At 39.2% G+C, this 25,231-nt stretch overlaps 1 protein-coding gene across 1 annotated transcript in view; it reads left to right on the top strand.

Moving 5' to 3' along the window:
- The window catches only part of slc12a2 (solute carrier family 12 member 2), a 441,149-nt gene that overhangs the window by 92,703 nt on the left and 323,215 nt on the right, over nt 1–25,231 (top strand). The gene's annotated exons all lie outside the window — the stretch shown is intronic.

Below are 25,231 nucleotides of genomic sequence, written 5' to 3'. Positions count from 1 at the left end.
ACGTCAGGCCTGGCGAAAAATTTGATATTTTAAAGTCGCCATAGGTGATAACAGAAAAATGGCTCCATAGCGCCACCTACATAGGTTAAACAGATCCCTGGCCCGCTACGATTGTCCGACGGCTATGAAAATTGTGTGGCACCTGTAGCACATCCAGATGAACAAAAACCTCTTTGATGTGTGTACCCTAAAATAGACAGGAAGTGAGATATGAGTATTTAAATGTCCAATTTTGGCCAATTTTTGCACATTTACAGGGGTCATACTTTTGCCTGCTTCTCCTACACGGGTAATCCAATTGACTTCAAACTTGGGATGTACCATCTCAAGACCTGGGACAACACCATGGTAAAAAAATCTAAAGTTTTCGACATACTATATGACGGCGGTGGGGCATCAAATTTAGAGTTTCAAAACTCTTACTAAACGTAGTATTGCCGGTTGTATGTTTAACCTAGAGCTACGAAAATTGGTACACATATGTAACAGACTATGACCTACAAAAAAGTCTGTTGGTGCCATATGCTAAACCCAACAGGAAGTCCGCCAGAGGCGGGGCATCAAATTTTGAGTTTCAAAATTCTTACTTAATGAAGCATTCCCGGCTGTACGTTTCACCTAGAGTTACCAAAATTGAAAGACATATGTAACAGCCCTCAAGGTACAAAAAACTCTTTTTGAACCATATGCTAAACCTAACAGAAAGTCCACCATTTTGATTTACTTTGGAACGTGTTCCCATTTTTTTGGCCATTTCATAGGGGTCCTATTTTAACGAACTCCTCTTACAGAGTTTATCCGATCATCTTCAAACTTGGTGTGATTCATCTTAAGATGTTGAAGATGAAAAGTTATTGAAAGCTTTTTATTTCGCTGCACGCTGTTGTCGTGGCATGCACTTGTTTGCAAAGGAAAAAAATTCTTCTTAATGAAGAATTCTCAGTTGTACGAAGCAGCTAGAGCTACGAAAATTTGTAGACATATGTAACAGCCCACGATGTACAAAAAAGTCTCTTGCTGCTTTGTGCTAAACCCAACAGGAAGTCCCGCAAGGGCCGGGCATCACTTTTTGAGCTAAAAAACTCCTCTTTAACGAAGCATTCCCGGTTGTACCTTTCACCTAGCGCAATGATAATTTGGAGGCATACATAAGAGCCCACGATGTACAAAAAAGTCTTTTAGAACCATATGCTAAGCCAAACAGGAAGTCCGGCATTTTGATTTACTTTGCTATTTGTAGCCATTTTTTGGGGGCCTTTTATAGGCCTCATATTTTCTACAAAACTTATCAGATTGTCTTCATTCTTTGGCATGTTTCATCTGAAGTATTGCCGGTTATACGTTTAATCTAGAGCTACGAAAATTGGTACACATATGTAACAGACTATGATCTACAAAAAAGCCTGTTGGTGCCATATGCTAAACCTAACAGGAAGTCCGCCAGAGGCAGGGCATCAAATTTTGCATTTCAAAATTTTTACTTAATGAAGCATTTCCGGCTGTACGTTTCACCTAGAGTGACCAAAATTTGAAGACATATGTAACAGCCCTCGAGGTACAAAAAACTCTTTTTGAACCATATGCTAAACCTAACAGGAAGTCTGCCATTTTGATTTACTTTGGAACATGTTGCCATTTTTTTGGCCATTTCATAGGGGTCTTATTTTAACGAACTCCTCCTACAGAGTTTATCCGATCATCTTCAAACTTGGTGTGATTCATCTTAAGATGTTGACGATGAAAAGTTATTGAAAGCTTTTTATTTCGTCGCACGCTGTTGTCATGGCATGCACTGTTGGCAAAGGAAAAAAAAATCCTTCTTAATGCAGCGTTCCCAGTTGGACGAAGCAGCTCGAGCTACAAAAATTTGTAGACATATGTACACATTTGTCCACATATATATATTTACATATGCATGTAAAAAAATTATGTCAGGCTAAACTAAATGGTTGATTAGGCCCCACACATTTTCACCTTACCATACCCGGCCCTCTTTGCAAAAGGTTTGAACACTCCTGGCCTAAACCTAGGTGTATACTCAAACTATGCACGCACATAAAGCCTAGAACAAAATGTGTAATTTAGAGGGTTCTTGTTTTGTTTTTTGTATTCCTTATATTTCATGTCATTATACTTGACACACTATTTTTACTACTCACTGAATCAGTTATAAGAACATTTAATTGATACAATCCAATCACATCCTAGAGAATTGAAAACACATTCAATCATGAGGTTGTTAAGACACATTTACTTCTGTAGCACTTAACCACAAACAAGTTGCGACATCCCCTGATCTAACCCTCCAACCGGGCAAGGAAAAACTTTCAGGGGTCATATTTTAACGAACCCCTCCTACAAAATTTATCCGACTGTCTTCAAACTTGGTGTGTTTCATCTTAAGATGTTTAAGATGCAAAGTAATCGAAAGTTTTTTATTTTGTAACACGCTGTTGCCATAGCAATGCATTGTTTGTCAAGTGCTGCTTTTTTTTTTTATACACATGAAAACTCATGGAACTTTGCAAACACATCAGACTTGTCATGAACATGAATTTTCAGAGATTTATTGTGCAATTTGCAATAAATAGCGCCCTCTAGACCTTTTTATGAAGCATTTCCGATTGTATGATTATGCTAGACCTACAAAAAAGTATTATGTAGCCATTTGCCAAACCAAAGAGGAAGTCCGCTATTTTGATTTTATTTTGGGAATTATACATCATTTTTGGCCTTTTTCATTCAACTTTGCACAGACAAGGCATGGAAAAAACTAACATTTTAAATGGTCCTTGTTCCATGTAACAGTTGTCAAGTGCTGCTTTTTTTTTTTTTTATACACATGAAAACTCATGAAACTTTGCAAACACATCAGACTTGTCATGAACATGAATTTTCAGAGATTTATTGTGCAATTTGCAATAAATAGCGCCCTCTAGACATTTTTATGAAGCATTTCCGATTGTATGATTATGCTAGACCTACAAAAAAGTATTATGTAGCCATTTGCCAAACCAAAGAGGAAGTCCGCTATTTTGATTTTATTTTGGGAATTATACATCATTTTTGGCCTTTTTCATTCAACTTTGCACAGAAAAGGCATGGAAAAAACTAACATTTTAAATGGTCCTTGTTCCATGTAACAGTTGTCAAGTGCTGCTTTTTTTTTTTTTTATACACATGAAAACTCATGAAACTTTGCAAACACATCAGACTTGTCATGAACATGAATTTTCAGAGATTTATTGCGCAATTTGCAATAAATAGCGCCCTCTAGACATTTTTATGAAGCATTTCCGATTGTATGATTATGCTAGACCTACAAAAAAGTATTATGTAGCCATTTGCCAAACCAAAGAGGAAGTCCGCTATTTTGATTTTATTTTGGGAATTATACATAATTTTTGGCCTTCTTCATTAAACTTTGCACAGACAAGGCATGGAAAAAACTAACATTTTAAATGGTCCTTGTTCCATGTAACAGTACCCCAACGTGCCAGTACCCTGACGTGCAAGTAACCCAACGTTGTGCTCAATAGCGCCCTCTATGCATTTTTATGGAGCATTTCCAATTGTATGATTCAAGCGATACACAACTAAAGATGACTTGACCTAGATTTGTGAAAACTGGGAGGCATACCTATTAGCTTAAGACCTACAAAAAGTATTCTGTAGCCGTATGCTAAACCTAAAAGGAAGTCCGCCATTTTGAATTTATTTTGGGAATTGCGCACCATATTTTGCGTTTTGATTAAACTTTGCACACACAAGGCTTGTCAAAAACATTTTAGATGGTCCTTGTCCTATTTGACAGTACCCCAACGTGCCAGTACCCCGACGTGCAAGTACCCCAACGTGGCACGCCTTTGCTGTAGCGATGCATTGTTTGCAAAGAATTTTTTTTTTTATATGATTCAGCTAGATGTGTGAATATTGGGAGGCATACCTATCAGCCGAATACCTCGATAAAGCATTCCATAGCAATGTGAACAAACACAAAAAGCATGGCAAAACATTTACAATTTAGACGGTTTCTTATGAAACAGTACCCTAACGTGCCAGTACCCCGACGTGCAAATACCCCAACGTGGCACGGGTTGCGAGGGCCCTTTATAGCTGCTCGCAGCTCTAGTCTTTGTTATTATTCTTTTCCGCAAACAACCACATTTTTGAGGCACTAAACATGAACGAAAACTCACCAAACTTTACACGCAGATCGGGCCTGGCGAAAAATTTGATATTTTAAAGTCGCCATACATGATAACAGAAAAATGGCTCTGTAGCGCCACCTACATAGGTTTAACGGATCCCTGTCCCGCTACGATTGTCCTATGGCTACGAAAATTGTGTGGCACCTGTAGCACATCCAGATGAACAAAAACCTCTTTGATATGTGTACCCTAAAATAGACAGGAAGTGAGGTATGAGTATTTGAATGTCCAATTTTGGCCCATTTTTGCACATTTACAGGGGTCATACTTTTGCCCGCTTCTCCTACACGGTTAACCCGATTGACTTCAAACTTGGGCTGTACCATCTCAACACCTGGGACAACATCATGGTAAAAAATCTAAAGTTTTTGACATACTATATGACGGTGGCGGGGCATCAAATTTACAGTTTCAAAATTCTTACTTAACAAAGCATTGCCGGTGGTACGTTTAATTGAGAGCCACGAAAATTGGTACACATATGTAACAGACTATGATCTACAAAAAAGCCTGTTGGTGCCATATGCTAAACCTAACAGGAAGTCCGCCAGAGGCGAGGCATCAAATTTTGTGTTTCAAAATTCCAACTTAATGAAGCATTCCCGGCTGTACATTTCACCTAGAGTTACCAACATTTGAAGACATATGTAACAGCCCTCAAGGTACAAAAAACTCTTTTTGAACCATATGCTAAACCGAACAGGAAGTCCGCCATTTTGATTTACTTTGGAACGTGTTGCCATTTTTTGGGCCATTTCATAGGGGTCTTATTTTAACGAACTCCTCCTACAGAGTTTATCCGATCATCTCCAAACCTGGTGTGATTCATCTTAAAATGTTGAAGATGAAAAGTTATTGAAAGCTTTTTATTTCGTCGCACGCTGTTGCCGTGGCATGCACAGTTTGCAAAGGAAAAAATTCCCTCTTAATGAAGCATTCCCAGTTGTACGAAGCAGCTAGAGCTACGAAAATTTGGAGACAAATTTAACAGCCCACGATGTACAAAAAAGTCTCTTGGTGCCATGTGCTAAACCCAACAGGAAGTCCCGTAGGGGCCGGTCATCACATTTTGAGGTAAAAAACTCCTCTTTAACGAAGCATTCCCGGTTGTACGTTTCACCTAGCGCTATGATAATTTAGAGGCATACATAAGAGCCCACGATGTACAAAAAAGTCTCTTGGAACCATCTGCTAAACCAAACAGGAAGTCCGCCATTTTGATTTACGTTGGGATTTGTAGCCATTTTTTGTGGCCTTTTTTAGGGGTCATATTTTAACGAACTCCTCCTACAAAATTTATCCGACTGTCTTCAAACTTGGTGTGCTTCATCTTAAGATGTTTAAGATACAAAGTTATCGAAAGTTATTTATTTTGTCACACGCCGTTTCATGGCGATGCATTGTTTGCCAAGTAAAATGCTGCTTTTTTTTTTTTGGTCTAAACATGTGCAAAAACTCATGAAATTTTACACACACATCAGGCTTGTCATAAGCATGAATATTTTAGAGATTTCTTATTAAATTTGCAATAAATGCTTCAATAGCGCCCTCTAGACATTTTTATGAAGTCTTTCCGATTATATGATTCAGCTAGATGTGTGAATATTGGCAGGCATGCCTAATATATTCAAAGAGTATTCTCTATAGCCATGTGCCAATCCATTTTGATTTTATTTTGTTAATTGTGCATCATTTTTGGCCTTTCCATGAAACTTTACAAACACAAAGCATGGCAAAAACGTTTAAAATTTAGATGGTTTCCTATTTGACAGTACCCCAACATGCCAGTACCCCGACGTGCAAATACCCCAACGTGGCCCGGGTTGCGAGGGCCCTTTATAGCTGCTCGCAGCTCTAGTTAGGGCCCGAGCAGCGGCGGCGGCGGTGCCGCTGCGAGGCCCTATTGTTTTTGTAGGAATTCTTATTATTATTAGGGCCCGAGCAGCGACCGCTGCGAGGTCCCTATTGTTCCTGAAGGAATTCTTATTATTAGGGCCCGAGCAGCGACCGCTGCGAGGTCCCTATTGTTCCTGAAGGAATTCTTATTATTAGGGCCCGAGCAGCGACCGCTGCGAGGTCCCTATTGTTCCTGAAGGAATTCTTATTATTAGGGCCCGAGCAGCGACCGCTGCGAGGTCCCTATTGTTTTTCAAGGAATTCTTATTAGGGCCCGAGCAGCGGCGGCGGCGGTGCCGCTGCGAGGCCCTATTGTTTTTGTAGGAATTCTTCTTATTATTCTTCTTTTTCTTCTCCGCAAACAATCGCATTTTTGAGACACTAAACGTGAACGAAAACTCACCAAACTTTACACGCACATCAGGCCTGGCGAAAAATTTTATATTTTAAAGTCGCCATACATGATAACAGAAAAATGGCTCCTTAGCGCCCCCTACATAGGTTAAACGGATCCCTGTCCCGCTACGATTGTCCGACGGCTATGAAAATTGTGTGGCACCTGTAGCACATCCCAATGAACAAAAACCTCTTTGAAGTGTGTACCCTAAAATAGACAGAAAGTGAGGTATGAGTATTTAAATGTCCAATTTTTGCCAATTTTTGCACATTTACAGGGGTCATACTTTTGCCCGCTTCTCCTACACGGTTAACCCGATTGACTTCAAACTTGGGATGTACCATCTCAACACCTGGGACAACATCATTGTGAAAAATGAAAAGTTTTTGATATACTATATGACGGCGGCGGCGCATCAAATTTAGAGTTTAAAAATTCTTACTTCACGAGGCATTGCCGGTTGTACGTTTAATCTAGAGCTACGAAAATTGGTACACATATGTAACAGGCTATGACCTACAAAAAACTCTTTTTGAACCATATGCTAAACCTAACAGGAAGTCCACCATTTTGATTTATTTTGGAACGTGTTGCCATTTTTTTGGCCATTTCATTGGGGCCTTATTTTAACGAACTCCTCCTACAGTGTTTATCTGATCATCTTCAAACTTGGTGTGATTCATCTTAAGATGTTGAAGATGAAAAGTTATTGAAAGCTTTGTATTTCGTCGCACGCTGTTGTCATGGCATGCACTGTTTGCAAAGGAAAAAAAATATCCTTAAAGAAGCATTGCCAGTTGTATGAAGCAGCTAGAGCTACGAAAATTTGTAGACATATGTAACAGCCCAAGATGTACAAAAAAGTCTCTTGGTGCCCTGTGCTAAACCCAACAGGAAGTCCCCCAGGGGCCGGGCATCACATTTTGAGCTAAAAAAACTCCTTTTTAACAAAGCATACCCGGCTGTACGTTTCACCTAAAGTTACCAAAATTTGTAGAGGTATATAACAGCCCTCGAAGTACAACAAACTCTTTTTGAACCATATGCTAAACCTAACAGGACGTCCGCCATTTTGATTTACTTTGGAATGTGTTGCCATTTTTTTTGGCCATTTCATAGGGGTCATATTTTAACAAACTCCTCCTACAGAGTTTATCCGATCATCTTCAAACTTGGTGTGATTCATCTTAAGATGTTGAAAATGAAAAGTTATTGAAAGTTTTTTATTTCGCTGTTATCGTGGCATGCACTTTTTGCAAAGGAAAAAAATCCTTCTTAATGAAGCATTCCCAGTTGTACGAAGCAGCTAGAGCGACGAAAAATTGTAGACATATGTAACAGCCCAGGATGTACAAAAATGTCTCTTGGTGCCATGTGCTAAACGCAACAGGAAGTCCCCCAGGGGCCGGGCATCACATTTTGAGCTAAAAAACTCCTCTTTAACGAAGCATTCCCGGTTGTACGTTTCACCTAGCGCTATGAAAATTTGCAGGCATACATAAGAGCCCACGATGTACAAAAAAGTCTCTTGGAACCATGTGCTAAAACAAACAGGAAGTCCGGCATTTTGATTTATGATGGGATTTGTTGCCATTTTTTGTGGCCTTTTTCAGGGGTCATATTTTAACGAACCCCTCCTACAAAATTTATCCGACTGTCTTCAAACTTGGTATGTTTCATCTTAAGATGTTTAAGATGCAAAGTAATCGAAAGTTTTTTATTTTGTCACACGCTGTTGCCATAGCAATGCATTGGAATTGCACACCATATTTTGCGTTTTGATTAAACAGACAAAGCATTCCCGGTTGTACGTTTCACCTAAAGCTATGATAATTTGCAGGCAAACATAAGAGCTCAGGATGTACAAAAAAGTCTCTTGGAGCCATATGCTAAACCAATCAGGAAGTCCACCATTTTGATTTACGTTGGGATTTGTAGCCATTTTTTGTGGCCTTTTTTAGGGGTCATATTTTAACGAACTCCTCCTATAAAATTTATCCGACTGTCTTTAAACTTGGTGTGCTTCATCTTAAGATGTTTAAGATGCAAAGTTATCGAAAGTTATTTATTTTGTCGCACGCCGTTGTCATGGCGATGCATTGTTTGCCAAGTAAAATGCTGCTTTTTTTTTGGGTCTAAACGTGCAAAAACTCATGAAACTTTACACACACATCAGGCTTGTCATCAGCATGAATATTTTAGAGATTTCTTATTCAATTTGCAATAAATGGTTCAATAGCGCCCTCTAGACATTTTTATGAAGCTTTTGCAAATGTTTTGTGTTTTATGATTCAGCTAGATTTGTAAAAATTTGGATACCTATCAGCCTAAGACTTACAAAAAGGTTTCTAAAGCCATATGCTGAATCAAAAAGGAAGTCTGCCATTTTGATTTACTTTGGTATTTGTAGCCATTTTTTGGGGCCTTTTATAGGGGTCATATTTTCAACAGAACTTATCAGATCGTCTTCATTCTTTGGCGTGTTTCATCTTAAGATATTTAAGATGAAAAGTTATTGAATTTTTTTATTTTGTCACACTCCTTTGCTGTAGCCATGCATTGTTTGTGAAGAAAAATGCTTTTTTGAGAGTCTAAATATGGGTGAAAACTCACAAAACTGCACACACACCAGACCTGTCTGGAACATGAATATTTTATTTAGAGATTTGTTGTGCAATTTGTAATAAATGGCTCAATAGCGCCCTCTAGACATTTTTATGAAGTCTTTCCGATTATATGATTCAGCTAGATGTGTGAATATTGGCAGGCATGCCGAATATATTCAAAAAGTATTCTATATAGCCATGTGCCAATCCATTTTGATTTTATTTTGTTAATTGTGCATCATTTTTGGCCTTTCCATGAAACTTTAAAAACACAAAGCATGGCAAAAACGTTTACAATTTAGATGGTTTCCTATTTGACAGTACCCCAACATGCCAGTACCCCGACGTGCAAGGACCCCAACGTGCAAGGACCCCAACGTGCAAGGACCCCAACGTGGCCCGGGTTGCGAGGGCCCTTTATAGCTGCTCGCAGCTCTAGTTATTATTATTATTATTATTATTATTATTATTATTATTATTATTAGGGCCCGAGCAGCGACCGCTGCGAGGTCCCTATTGTTTTTCAAGGAATTCTTATTATTCTTCTTTTTATTTTTTGTTATTATTCTTTTCCGCAAACAATCACATGTTTGAGACACTAAACGTGAACGAAAACTCACCAAACTTTACACACACGTCAGGCCTGGCGAAAAATTTGATATTTTAAAGTCGCCATAGGTGATAACAGAAAAATGGCTCCATAGCGCCACCTACATAGGTTAAACAGATCCCTGGCCCGCTACGATTGTCCGACGGCTATGAAAATTGTGTGGCACCTGTAGCACATCCAGATGAACAAAAACCTCTTTGATGTGTGTACCCTAAAATAGACAGGAAGTGAGATATGAGTATATAAATGTCCAATTTTGGCCAATTTTTGCACATTTACAGGGGTCATACTTTTGCTTGCTTCTCCTACACGGTTAATCCAATTGACTTCAAACTTGGGATGTACCATCTCAAGACCTGGGACAACACCATGGTAAAAAATCAAAAGTTTTCGACATACTATATGACGGCGGTGGGGCATCAAATTTAGAGTTTCAAAACTCTTACTAAACGTAGTATTGCCGGTTGTATGTTTAACCTAGAGCTACGAAAATTGGTACACATATGTAACAGACTATGACCTACAAAAAAGTCTGTTGGTGCCATATGCTAAACCCAACAGGAAGTCCGCCAGAGGCGGGGCATCAAATTTTGAGTTTCAAAATTCTTACTTAATGAAGCATTCCCGGCTGTACGTTTCACCTAGAGTTACCAAAATTTAAAGACATATGTAACAGCCCTCAAGGTACAAAAAACTCTTTTTGAACCATATGCTAAACCTAACAGAAAGTCCACCATTTTGATTTACTTTGGAATGTGTTCCCATTTTTTTGGCCATTTCATAGGGGTCCTATTTTAACGAACTCCTCTTACAGAGTTTTTCCGATCATCTTCAAACTTGGTGTGATTCATCTTAAGATGTTGAAGATGAAAAGTTATTGAAAGCTTTTTATTTCGCTGCACGCTGTTGTCGTGGCATGCACTTGTTTGCAAAGGAAAAAAATTCTTCTTAATGAAGAATTCTCAGTTGTACAAAGCAGCTAGAGCTACGAAAATTTGTAGACATATGTAACAGCCCACGATGTACAAAAAAGTCTCTTGCTGCTTTGTGCTAAACCCAACAGGAAGTCCCGCAAGGGCCGGGCATCACTTTTTGAGCTAAAAAACTCCTCTTTAACGAAGCATTCCCGGTTGTACCTTTCACCTAGCGCTATGATAATTTGGAGGCATACATAAGAGCCCACGATGTACAAAAAAGTCTTTTAGAACCATATGCTAAGCCAAACAGGAAGTCCGGCATTTTGATTTACTTTGCTATTTGTAGCCATTTTTTGGGGGCCTTTTATAGGCCTCATATTTTCTACAAAACTTATCAGATTGTCTTCATTCTTTGGCATGTTTCATCTGAAGTATTGCCGGTTATACGTTTAATCTAGAGCTACGAAAATTGGTACACATATGTAACAGACGATCTACAAAAAAGCCTGTTGGTGCCATATGCTAAACCTAACAGGAAGTCCGCCAGAGGCAGGGCATCAAATTTTGCATTTCAAAATTTTTACTTAATGAAGCATTTCCGGCTGTACGTTTCACCTAGAGTGACCAAAATTTGAAGACATATGTAACAGCCCTCGAGGTACCAAAAACTCTCTTTGAACCATATGCTAAACCTAACAGGAAGTCTGCCATTTTGATTTACTTTGGAACATGTTGCCATTTTTTTGGCCATTTCATAGGGGTCTTATTTTAACGAACTCCTCCTACAGAGTTTATCCGATCATCTTCAAACTTGGTGTGATTCATCTTAAGATGTTGACGATGAAAAGTTATTGAAAGCTTTTTATTTCGTCGCACGCTGTTGTCGTGGCATGCACTGTTGGCAAAGGAAAAAAAAATCCTTCTTAATGCAGCGTTCCCAGTTGGACGAAGCAGCTCGAGCTACAAAAATTTGTAGACATATGTACACATTTGTCCACATATATATATTTACATATGCATGTAAAAAAATTATGTCAGGCTAAACTAAATGGTTGATTAGGCCCCACACATTTTCACCTTACCATACCCGGCCCTCTTTGCAAAAGGTTTGAACACTCCTGGCCTAAACCTAGGTGTATACTCAAACTATGCACGCACATAAAGCCTGGAACAAAATGTGTAATTTAGAGGGTTCTTGTTTTGTTTTTTGTATTCCTTATATTTCATGTCATTATACTTGACACACTATTTTTTACTACTCACTGAATCAGTTATAAGAACATTTAATTGATACAATCCAATCACATCCTAGAGAATTGAAAACACATTCAATCATGAGGTTGTTAAGACACATTTACTTCTGTAGCACTTAACCACAAACAAGTTGCGACATCCCCTGATCTAACCCTCCAACCGGGCAAGGAAAAACTTTCAGGGGTCATATTTTAACGAACCCCTCCTACAAAATTTATCCGACTGTCTTCAAACTTGGTGTGTTTCATCTTAAGATGTTTAAGATGCAAAGTAATCTAAAGTTTTTTATTTTGTAACACGCTGTTGCCATAGCAATGCATTGTTTGTCAAGTGCTGCTTTTTTTTTTTTATACACATGAAAACTCATGGAACTTTGCAAACACATCAGACTTGTCATGAACATGAATTTTCAGAGATTTATTGTGCAATTTACAATAAATAGCGCCCTCTAGACCTTTTTATGAAGCATTTCCGATTGTATGATTATGCTAGACCTACAAAAAAGTATTATGTAGCCATTTGCCAAACCAAAGAGGAAGTCCGCTATTTTGATTTTATTTTGGGAATTATACATCATTTTTGGCCTTTTTCATTAAACTTTGCACAGACAAGGCATGGAAAAAACTAACATTTTAAATGGTCCTTGTTCCATGTAACAGTACCCCAACGTGCCAGTACCCTGACGTGCAAGTAACCCAACGTTGTGCTCAATAGCGCCCTCTATGCATTTTTATGGAGCATTTCCAATTGTATGATTCAAGCGATACACAACTAAAGATGACTTGACCTAGATTTGTGAAAACTGGGAGGCATACCTATTAGCTTAAGACCTACAAAAAGTATTCTGTAGCCGTATGCTAAACCTAAAAGGAAGTCCGCCATTTTGAATTTATTTTGGGAATTGCGCAACATATTTGGCCTTTTGATAAAACTTTGCACACACAAGGCTTGTCAAAAACATTTTAGATGGTCCTTGTCCTATTTGACAGTACCCCAACATGCCAGTACCCCGACGTGCAAGTACCCCAACGTGGCCCAGGTTGCGAGGGCCCTTTATAGCTGCTCGCAGCTCTAGTTATTAGGGCCCGAGCAGCGACCGCTGCGAGGTCCCTATTGTTTTTGTAAAAATTATTATTATTAGGGCCCGAGCAGCGACCGCTGCGAGGTCCCTATTGTTTTTGTAAAAATTATTCTTCTTCTTCTTCTTCTTCTTCTTCTTCTTCTTCTTCTTCTTCTTCTTCTTTATTCTCCGCAAACGATCGCGATTTTGGGTACCTAAACATTCACGAAAACTCACCGAACTTTGCACACTCCTCAGGCCCGGCGAAAAATTTGATATTATTAAGTCGTCATAACAATGCGACTCGATAGCGCCCCCTAGCGCAGAAAAATAAAAACCAAGCCCGGCACGTTTGAGCTAGAGCAACAAAAATTGGCAACCACGTGTAGCACCCCGAGACGCACAAAAAAGTCTATTGGGACCATGTAGCTAAAATGTACAGGAAGTGAGCTATGAATTTTTTAATGTCCAATTTTGGCCTATTTTGGCACATTCACTGTGGTCATGCTTTTTCCCCCTTTGCAAACATTTTTCATCCAATTGACTTCAAACTTGGCATTTATCATCTCAAGACCTGAGAGAACAACTGGGCAAAACATCTTGCCTTTTTGAAATACTATATGACGTGGGCGGGGCATTAAATATTGCCTTTAAAATTTCATTTGTCCAGAAAGAGCAAATGCTTAATAACTCCCATGTTCAAGCTCCAAAAAATCTCAAACTTCTCAGGCAACGTAATAGTCATGGCCTGAAAACATCTATATGATAAAATTCAGTTATACATATAGCGCCACCTAGTGGTTACAATAAATGTCATACTTTACGTTTTTAGCTACTGTGCTGAGCTTGTTGAAGGGATCCATTTGAAAATTGGTCAGAAAAGCCTTAAGATGTTGATCATGCCCCACACCGAATATTGTAACTTTTCGCCAAAGGGCGTGGCCGCTACGGTGACGCAAAGTCTGAAGATTTTTCGTGAAAATAAAAGCTGCATTAACTTGACCGAGATGATCCTATCTTCTCAAAATTTCACACATTTGATGAGAGTCCAGCCCTAAAGACATCTACGAACTTATATTTCATCTTACTGATAGCGCCACCTAGTGGCAATTTTTTTTCTTACGAATTTTCTTGTACATTTTTTCTCCAAACACGTTAACTGGACCAACCTCATATTTGCTCAGATGAGGGTTTCAGCCTTCATGATGTCACAACACGAAGTTTGTGAGTTTTCGCGAATCGCTGTGGGCGTGGCTAAGCACTCTTCGCCAAGAAAACAACGCCAGTTTTGAGGGTCTAAACATGCGCAGAAACTCATGAAACTTGGCACACACATCTGGCCTGGTAAAATGAACAATATTATATTGTTTATTGTGCTATTTTTACAAAAATGACTAAATAGCGCCCCCTAGAAATTTTTAACGAAGCAGCCCCGATTGTACGTTTAAGCAAGATCTACGAAAATTTTTACGTGTATGAGGGAGCCAAAGACCTACAAAAAAGTCTCTTGGACCCATATGCTAAAATGAACAGGAAGTGAGCTACGAATTTTTGAATGTCCCATTTTTGACGATTTTTGCACATTTTCAGGGGGCATACTTTTGCCCACTTCTCCTACACGTTTTATCCGACTGACTTATGACTTGACCTGGACCATGCCAAGACCTGAGCCAACAACAGACGGAAAATTCTTGACTTTTGGAAATACTATATGATGAGGGCGGGGCATCAAAATTTGTGTTTCGCACTGAAAAAGGATATGCTTAATAACTCCCCGATACATGCTCCAAAAAATCCCAAACTTGACATGTATGTTTATTGTCAAGGCCTGAAGGTATCTCTATGACAACATTCAGTTATATATGCAGCGCCACCTAGCCCTTGAGGCATGAAAAAAAATACCCCACTTACGGTATTTTGTACAAAAAATGTAAACTCATTCTATGTGTGATAACTAAGTCATTTAGGAATATTCTTTTACTTTCCACCACTCAAAATATTCACTGGCATCAGACCTAACCAAACACACATATTTTTGTTATTTAGTTTTATGTATTTTTGATAACCTCTATGGACATTAAAAGCAATATCGTGAATGAAGGCTATGCTGAATAACTCCCAGGTACATGCTCCAAAAAATCCCATACTTGAAATGTATATTTATAGTCAAGGCCTGAAGGTATCTCTATGACAAAATTCAGTTATAAATACAGCGCCACCTAGTCCTTGAGGCATAAAAAAAAAAAATGCCTCACTTACGGTATTTTTGCAAAAATTGTAAACTCATTGTAAGTGTGATAACTAAGTCATTTCTGAATATTCTTTTACTTTCCACCACTCAATCTGTTCACTGGTATCAGACCGATCCAAACATACATATTTTTTATTTAGTTTTATTATTTTTTTTTGATCGCCTCTATGGACAATAAAAGCAACATTGTGCAATGAGTACGAGCGATGATGTGTGTATATATACTTTTACGAAAAATACCAATCAGGGCAACTCATTGCCTAAAAATAAAAAAAAGACGCTGATTTTTGCAGATCTTAACAATCACCAAAACCCATTGAGCTTGACACATCACACCTGGCAAAAAAAAAAAAATCTACATGTTTATCATGCCATTTTCAAAGAAATTCTGCTTCCAATGTGCCAGTACCCCAATGTGCAAGTTCCCCAACGTGCAAGTACCCCAACGTGGCCCGGGCTGCGAGGGCCCTTTATAGCTGCTCGCAGCTCTAGTTCTTCTTCTTCTTTATTCTCCGCAAACAATCGCGATTTTGGGTACCTAAATATTCACGAAAACTCACCGAACTTTGCACACTCCTCAGGTCCGGCGAAAAATTTGATATTATGAAGTCGTTATAACAATGCGACTCGATAGCGCCCCCTAGCGTAGAAAAATAAAAACCAAGCCCGGCACGTTTGAGCTAGAGCAACAAAAATTGGCAGGCACGTGTAGTACCCCGAGACGCACAAAAAAGTCTCTTGGGACCATGTAGCTAAAATGTACAGGAAGTGAGCTATGAATTTTTTTATGTCCAATTTTGGCCTATTTTGGCACATTCACTGTGGTCATGCTTTTTCCCCCTTTGCAAACATTTTTCATCCAATTGACTTCAAACTTGGCATTTATCATCTCAAGACCTGAGAGAACAACTGGGCAAAACATCTTGCCTTTTTGAAATACTATATGACAGGGGCGGGGCATCAAATATTGCCTTTAAAATTTCATTTGTCCAGAAAGAGCAAATGCTTAATAACTCCCATGTTCAAGCTCCAAAAAATCTCAAACTTCTCAGGCAACGTAATAGTCACGGCCTGAAAACATCTATATGATAAAATTCAGTTATACATATAGCGCCACCTAGTGGTTACAATAAATGTCATACTTTACGTTTTTAGCTACTGTGCTGAGCTTGTTGAAGGGATCCATTTGAAAATTGGTCAGAAAAGCCTTAAGATGTTGATCATGCCCCACACCGAATATTGTAACTTTTCGCCAAAGGGCGTGGCCGCTACGGTGACGCAAAGTCTGAAGATTTTTCGTGAAAATAAAAGCTGCATTAACTTGACCGAGATGATCCTATCTTCTCAAAATTTCACACATTTGATGAGAGTCCAGCCCTAAAGACATCTACTGACTTATATTTCATCTAACTGATAGCGCCACCTAGTGGCAATTTTTTTTCTTACGAATTTTCTTCTACGTTTTTCTCCAAACACGTTAACTGGACCTACCTCATATTTGCTCAGATGAGGGTTTCGGCCTTCATGCTGTCACAACACGAAGTTTGTGAGTTTTCGCGAATTGCTGTGGGTGTGGCTAAGCGCTGTTTGCCAAGAAAACGACGCCAATTTTGAGGGCCTAAACTGGCCCAGAAACACATGAAACTTGGCACACACATCTGGCCTGGCAAAATTAGCAATTTTCTATCGTCGATTGTGCTATTTTTACAAAAATGACTCAATAGCACCCCCTAGAAATCTTTAACGAAACAGCCCCAGTTGTACGTTTAAGCAAGAGCTACAAAATTTTTTAGGTGTATTAGGAAGCCCAAGATCTACAAAAAAGTCTCTTACACCCATATGCTAAAATGAACAGGAAGTGAGCTACGAATTTTTGAATGTCCCATTTTTGACGATTTTTGCACATTTACAGGGGGCATACTTTTGCCCACTTCTCCTACACGTTTCATCCGACTAACTTCAGACTTGACCTGGACCGTGTCAAGACCTGAGCCAACGACAGGGGGAAAAATCTTGACTTTACGAAATACTATATGATGAGGGCGGGGCATCAAAATTTGTATTTTGCAATGAAAAAGGATAAGCTTAATAACTCCCCAGTACATGCTCCAAAAAATCCCAAACTTGACATGTATGTTTATAGTCAAGGCCTGAAGCTATCTCTATGACAACATTCAGTTATATATGTAGCGCCACCTAGTCCTTGAGGCAAAAAAAAAATGCCTCACTTACGGTATTTTTACAAAAATTGTAAACTTATTGTAAGTGTGATAACTAAGTCATTTATGAATATTCTTTTACTTTCCACCACTCAATATGTTCACTGGCATCAGACCGATCCAAACATATGTGCTTTTTTATTTAGTTTAATTTATTTATTTATTTTTTTGATCGCCTCTATGGACAATAAAAGCAATATTGGTCAATGAGTACGAGCGATGATGTGTATATGTACCTTTACAAAAAATACCAATCAGGGCAACTCATTGCCTAAAAATAAAAAAAAGACGCTGATTTTTGCACATCTTAACAATCACCAAAACCCATTGAGCTTGACACACTCATCACACCTGGAAAAAAATAAAAAAATCCACGTAATGGTTTATCATGCCATTTTCAAAAAAATTCTGTTTCCAATGTGCCAGTACCCCAATGTGCAAGTACCCCAACGTGGCCCGGGCTGCGAGGGCCCTTTATAGCTGCTCGCAGCTCTAGTTATTAGGGCCCGAGCAGCGACCGCTGCGAGGTCCCTCTTGTTTTTGTAAGAATTCTTCTTCTTCTTCTTCTTCTTCTCCGTAAACGATCGCATTTTTGAGGGCCTAAACATTTACGAAAACTCACCAAACTTTGCAGTCTCTTCGGGCCCGGCGAAAAATTTGATATTATGTAGTTGTCATAACAACGCGACTCTATAGCGCCACCTAGCGTAGAAAAATAAAAACCAATCCCGGCCCGTTTGAGCTAGAGCTACGAAAATTGGCAGGCACGTGTAGCACTATGAGACGCACAAAAAAGTCAGTGGAAGCCATTTCCTAAAATGTACAGGAAGTGAGCTATGAATTTTTTAATGTCCAATTTTGGCCTATTTTGGCACATTCACTGTGGTCATACTTTTTCCCCCTATGCAAACATTTTTCATCCCATTGACTTTAAACTTGGCATTTATCATCTCAAGACTTAAGAGAAAAACTAGGCAAAAAATCTTGCGTTTTCGAAATACTATATGACGGGGGCGGGGCATCAAATATTGCCTTTAAAATTTCATTTGTCCAGAAAGAGCAAATGCTGAATAACTCCCATGTACAAGCTCCAAAAAATCTCAAACTTCTCAGGCAACGTAATAGTCACGGCCTGAAAACACCTATATGAAAAAATTCAGTTATACATATAGCGCCACCTAGTGGTTACAATAAATGTCATACTTTACGTTTTTAGCTACTGTGCTGAGCTCGTTGAAGGGATCCAGTTGAAAATTGGTCAGAAAAGCCTTAAGATGTTGATGATGCCCCACACCGAATATTGTAACTTTTCGCCAAAGGGCGTGGCCGCTACGGTGACGCAAAGTCTGAAGATTTTTCGTGACAATAAAAGCTGCATGAACTTGACCGAGATGATCCTATCTTCTCAAAATTTCACACATTTGATGAGAGTCCAGCCCTAAAGACATCTACGAACTTATATTTCATCTTACTGATAGCGCCACCTAGTGGCATTTTTCTTTTCTTACGAAATTTCTTCTACGTTTTTGTCCAAACACGTTAACTGGACCTACCTCAGATTTGCTCAGATGAGGGTTTCGGCCTTCATGATGTCACAACACGAAGTTTGTGAGTTTTCGTGAATTGCTGTGGGTGTGGCTAAGCGCTGTTCGCCAAGAAAACAACGCCGGTTTTGAGGGTCTAAACATGCACAGAAACTTATGAAACTTGGCACACACATCTGGCCTGGTAAAATGAGCAATATTTTAATGTTGATTGTGCTATTTTTACAAAAATGACTCAATAGCGCCCCCTAGAAGTTTTTAACGAAGCAGCCCCGGTTGTACGTTTAAGCAAGAACGACGAATATTTTTAGGTGTATGAGGGAGCCCAAGACCTACAAAAAAGTCTCTTGGACCCATATGCTAAAATGAACAGGAAGTGAGCTACGAATTTTTGAATGTCCCATTTTTGATGATTTTTGCACATTTACAGGGGGCATACTTTTGCCCACTTCTTCTCCACGTTTCATCCGACTGAGTTAAGACTTGACCTGAACAATGTCAAGACCTGAGCCAACGACAGGGGGGAAAATCTTGACTTTTCGAAATACTATATGATGAGGGCGTGGCATCAAAATTTGTGTTTCGCAATGAAAAAGGATATGCTTGATAACTCCCCGGTACATGCTCCAAAAAATCCCAAACTTGACATTTATGTTTATCGTCAAGGCCTGAAGTTATCTCTATGACAACATTCAGTTATATATGCAGCGCCACCTAGCCCTTGAGGCATAAAAAAAAAATACCCCACATACGGTATTTTGTACAAAAAATGTCAACTCATTCTAAGTGTGATAACTCAGTCATTTATGAATATTCTTTTAGTTTCCACCACTCAAAATGTTCACTGGCATCAGACTTATCCAAACATATATATATTTTTATTTATTTTTGATAGCCTCTGTGGACATTAAAAGCAATATCGTGAATGAAGGATATGCTTAATAACTCCACGGTACATGCTCCAAAAAAAATCCCAAACTTGACATGTATGCTTATAATCAAGGCCTGAAGGTATCTCTATGACAACATTCAGTTATAAATACAGCGCCATCTAGCCCTTGAGGCATATTATATAAATTAAAAAAAAAACACATACGGTATTTTGTACAAAAAATGTAAACTCATTCTAAGTGTGATAACTAAGTCATTTATGAATATTCTTTTAGTTTCCACCACTCAAATTGTTCACTGGCTTCACACCGATCCAAACGTATGTACGTTTCCATTTTGTTTTATTCATTTTTGATTGCCCCTTTGGACAATAAAAGTAACATTGTGCAATGAGTACAACGAGCGATGATGTCTATATACACTTTTACAAAAAATACCAATCAGGGCAACTCATTGCCTAAAAATAAAAAAGGACGCTGATTTTTGCAGGTCTTAACAATCACCAAAACCCGTTGAGCTTGACACAGACTGGCAAAAAAAAAATTCTACATGTAAACGTTTATTATGCCATTTTCAAATAAATTTTGCTTCCAATATGCCAGTACCCCAACGTGCCAGTACCCTAACGTGCAAGTACCCCAACGTGCAAGGACCCCAACGTGGCCCGGGCTGCGAGGGCCCTTTATAGCTGCTCGCAGCTCTAGTTTTTCTTTCTTCTTCTTTCTTCTTCATTATTCTCCGCAAACGAGCGCATTTTTGAGGGCCTAAACATTTACGAAAACTCACCAAACTTTGCAATCTCTTCGGGTCCGGCGAAAAATTTGATATTATGAAGTTGTCATAACAATGCGACTCTATAGCACCACCTAGCGTAGAAAAATAAAAAACAATACCAGCCCGTTTGCCTAGAGCTACGAAAATTGGCAGGCACGTGTAGCACCCCGAGACGCACAAAAAAGTCAGTGGAAGCCATTTCCTAAAATGTACAGGAAGTGAGCTCTGAATTTTTCAATGTCCAATTTTGGCCCATTTTGGCACATTCACTGTGGTCATGCTATTTCCGCCTTTGCAAACATTTTTCATCCAATTGACTTCAAACTTGGCATGTATCATCTCAAGACCTGAGACAACAACTGGGCAAAAAATCTTGACTTTTCGAAATACTATATGACGGGAGCGGGGCATCAAATATTGCCTTTAAAATTTCATTTGTCCAGAAAGACAAAATGCTTAATAACTCCCATGTACAAGGTCCAAAAAATCTCAAACTTCTCACGCAACTTAATAGTCACGGCCTGAAAACATTTATATGATAAAATTCAGTTATACATATAGCGCCACCTAGTGGTGACAATAAATGTCATACTTTACGTTTTTAGCTACTGTGCCAAGCTCTTTGAAGGGATCCAGTTGAAAATTGGTCAGAAAACCCTTAAGATGTTGATCATGCCCCACACCGAATATTGTAACTTTTCGCCAAAGGGCGTGGCCGCTACGGTGCCACAAAGTCTGTTAATTTTTCGTGGCAATAAAATCTGCTTTAACTTGACCCAGATAATCCGATCTTCTCAAAATTTCACACAATTGATGAGAGTCCATCCCTAAAGACATCTACGAACTTATATTTAATCTTACTGATGGCGCCACCTACTGGCAATTTTTTTTCTGACGATTTTTCTTCAATGTTTTTCTCCAATCACGTTAACTGGACCTACCTCATATTTGCTCAGATGAGGGTTTCGGCCTTCATGATGTCACAACACGAAATTTGTGAGTTTTCGCGAATCGCTGTGGGCGTGGCGAAGCGCTGTTCGCCAAGAAAACAACGCCAATTTTGAGGGCCTAAACCGGCACAGAAACACATGAAACTTGGCACACACATCTGGCCTGGCAAAATGAGCAATATTTTTTCATGGATTGTGCTATTTTTACAAAAATGACTCAATAGCGCCCTCTAGAAATTTTTAGCGAAACAGCCCCAGTTGTACGTTTAAAGGAACACTTTACTTATTGATCAATTTTTAGCAGCAAAAAGTTGCTACTTTTTCAATAATTAATTTGGTGACGTGATTATTTTTTTATGTACATTTAATAACTTTTAAACCAATGTTAAAATGAATCGAACGCCGGCATGTTTGTTACACGTGACTAAATAACCCGGATGTTTACGTCACTAGTGTGTAAACGCTACACTATGGAAGCACTATGCAACGCAGCCGTGCATCTAGCGTCAAACCCGGAAGGATTAAACCTTATCGCTTCGATCCAACACGACAAAATAACCCTACCGAAGGAAAGTCTGCCTTGGATGTGAAAGTTGTGGCGCCAGATGGTCTTTTCGGGCACAAAATAAACTTTAACGAACGAGTGAATCAGGCGGGGGGGTGGTGCGGGAGCTGCACAGGAATGGACAATCCGCTAATGAATGTGTGCTGGCTGGAAATGAAAGAACTCGAGGATCGGTTCCTTGCGGACAATCTCAACTGCCAATATCCAACAGGTAAAGTGACACACAGCACGAGCAATGCAAAACGTGTGGAACTGACGAACTATTTCAGGAAAAAGAAAAAATAGTAAAATTAAATGTATCATCGTTACAGCGCCCAACCTCCCCTAGCTGTTTTTTTTCTTTTCTTTTTTTGCGTAGCGTCCCGATGATGTAAACGAAAGGTTGCAAGAAGGTTGTGTATTAACCGTGTTTATTTATAGACAGAATGAAGTAAGGAAATGCGAGACGCCGTTACCTAGGCTGGTTACCACAGGAAGAACAGCGGGACAGAACACAAATGTAGTACGTCGCACACGACACATGATAATGAAACTAATCCACATTCTATAAATTTTTTGGTAAAATAAGATTATGAACATGGTCAATTTGTGAAGTATAAACAACTTACGAGCTAATAAAACATAACGTCCTCGTCCCCGTACTTGACGATGTTCACACTCAAATGAATTATGAAATAAAACAGTCCGTGCAGTATAATAACGAATGCCCCCCCACCCCCACCCCCGAAACATGCCTACCTTTCGCTTTAAATTTGCTTCGCTTCTCCGAGATCTTTCAGTGGCCGTAGGGAGACCTCGATTTGTGCCGGCTGTTGTGAGAGTGAAGGCTCCGTGTTGCTAGCAGTTGCGGAAGTAGCCGCCAGAGATCCTCCATCGGCTTGATTATTTCCCACGTCTGGTTCTTTAAAGATACTCGGTACTGCGTTGGGCTTTAGTATTAGGCGTGTGGCGTACCCCATCTCAAATTGTAACATATTTTCTTAGTCCTCATGCCTGAAATGTTCGCTGCGCGCACGCCTGCTTGTCCTTCGGGAGGTTGACAGCACTTAGCAAACAAACCATTGTCTACTCAAGTCGTTTTTTTTTTTGTTTTGTTTTTTCTTTTTTTTCTTTTTTAGGGGGGTCTCGCGGGTTTTTCCTTGCCGACGCCTTGCAAAATTTTGCAATACACAAAGGCATAAGTGACAGTTTGTGTCCTCCTCGTTGTTATGTCTGCGTGAACTACTGTTCGCCAAGCGAGTATACACACTTGTTACGTCACCACTCGGGGGCGTTCCAACACGGAAGTACTTCTATGTTGAAGAAAAGTTAAATAAATCAATATAAGGGTGTATTCTTCAGCTCTTATGCATTTTTCGTAGCTAAACTAACTATTTACTGCCGATCAAGCCATACATGTAAAATTAAAGGAGCCTTCCTTTAAGCAAGAGCTACGAAAATGTTTAGGTGTATGAGGGAGGCCAAGACCTACAAAAAAAGTCTCTTGGACCCATATGCTGAAATGAACAGGAAGTGAGCTACGAATTTTTGAATGTCCCATTTTTTACGATTTTAGCACATTTACAGGGGGCATACTTTTGCCCACTTCTCCTACATGTTTCATCCGACTGACGTCAGTCTTGACCTGGGCCATGTCAAGACCTGAGCCAACGACAGTGGGAAAAATCTTGACTTTTCGGAATACTATATGATGAGGACGGAGCATCAAATTTTGTGTTTCGCAATGAAAAAGGATATGCTTAATAACTCCCCGGTACATGCTCCAAAAAATCCCAAACTTGACATGTATGTTTATAGTCAAGGCCTGAAGCTATCTCTATGACAACATTCAGTTATATATGCAGCGCCACCTAGCCCTTGAGGCAGAACAAAAAAAATACCCCACTTACGGTATTTTTACAAAAATTGTAAACTCATTCTCAGTGAGATTACTAAGTCATTTATGAATATCTTTTACTTTCCACCACGCAAAATGTTCACTGGCACCAGACCTATCCAAACATACTATTTTTTATTTAGTTTTATTTACTTTTTATAGCCTCTATGGACGTTAAAAGCAGTATCGTGAATGAAGGATATGCTTAATAACTCCCAGGTACATCTTTCAAAAAATCCCAAACTTGACATGTATATTTCTAGTCAAGGCCTGAAGGTATCTCAATGATAAAATTCAGTTATAAATACAGCGCCACCTAGTCCTTGAGGCATAAAAAACCCCAACCCCACTTAAGGTATTTTGTACAAAATTTTGACACATTCACTGTGGTCATGCTATTTCCGCCTTTGCAAACATTTTTCATCCAATTGACTTCAAACTTGGCATGTATCATCTCAAGACCTGAGACAACAACTGGGCAAAAAATCTTGACTTTTCGAAATACTATATGACGGGAGCGGGGCATCAAATATTGCCTTTAAAATTTCATTTGTCCAGAAAGACAAAATGCTTAATAACTCCCATGTACAAGCTCCAAAAAATCTCAAACTTCTCACGCAACTTAATAGTCACGGCCTGAAAACATTTATATGATAAAATTCAGTTATACATATAGCGCCACCTAGTGGTGACAATAAATGTCATACTTTACATTTTTAGCTACTGTGCCAAGCTCTTTGAAGGGATCCAGTTGAAAATTGGTCAGAAAACCCTTAAGATGTTGATCATGCCCCACACCGAATATTGTAACTTTTCGCCAAAGGGCGTGGCCGCTACGGTGCCACAAAGTCTGTTAATTTTTCGTGGCAATAAAATCTGCTTTAACTTGACCCAGATAATCCGATCTTCTCAAAATTTCACACAATTGATGAGAGTCCATCCCTAAAGACATCTACGAACTTATATTTCATCTTACTGATGGCGCCACCTACTGGCAATTTTTTTTCTGACGATTTTTCTTCAATGTTTTTCTCCAATCACGTTAACTTGACCTACCTCATATTTGCTCAGATGAGGGTTTCGGCCTTCATGATGTCACAACACGAAATTTGTGAGTTTTCGCGAATCGCTGTGGGCGTGGCGAAGCGCTGTTCGCCAAGAAAACAACGCCAATTTTGAGGGCCTAAACCGGCACAGAAACACATGAAAC

Source organism: Festucalex cinctus, chromosome 15 (assembly GCF_051991245.1).
Source record: "Festucalex cinctus isolate MCC-2025b chromosome 15, RoL_Fcin_1.0, whole genome shotgun sequence".
NCBI classification, from domain to species: domain Eukaryota; kingdom Metazoa; phylum Chordata; class Actinopteri; order Syngnathiformes; family Syngnathidae; genus Festucalex; species Festucalex cinctus.
The sequence above is the reverse complement of the archived record's forward strand: the minus strand, read 5'-3'. Positions and strand labels throughout refer to the sequence as shown.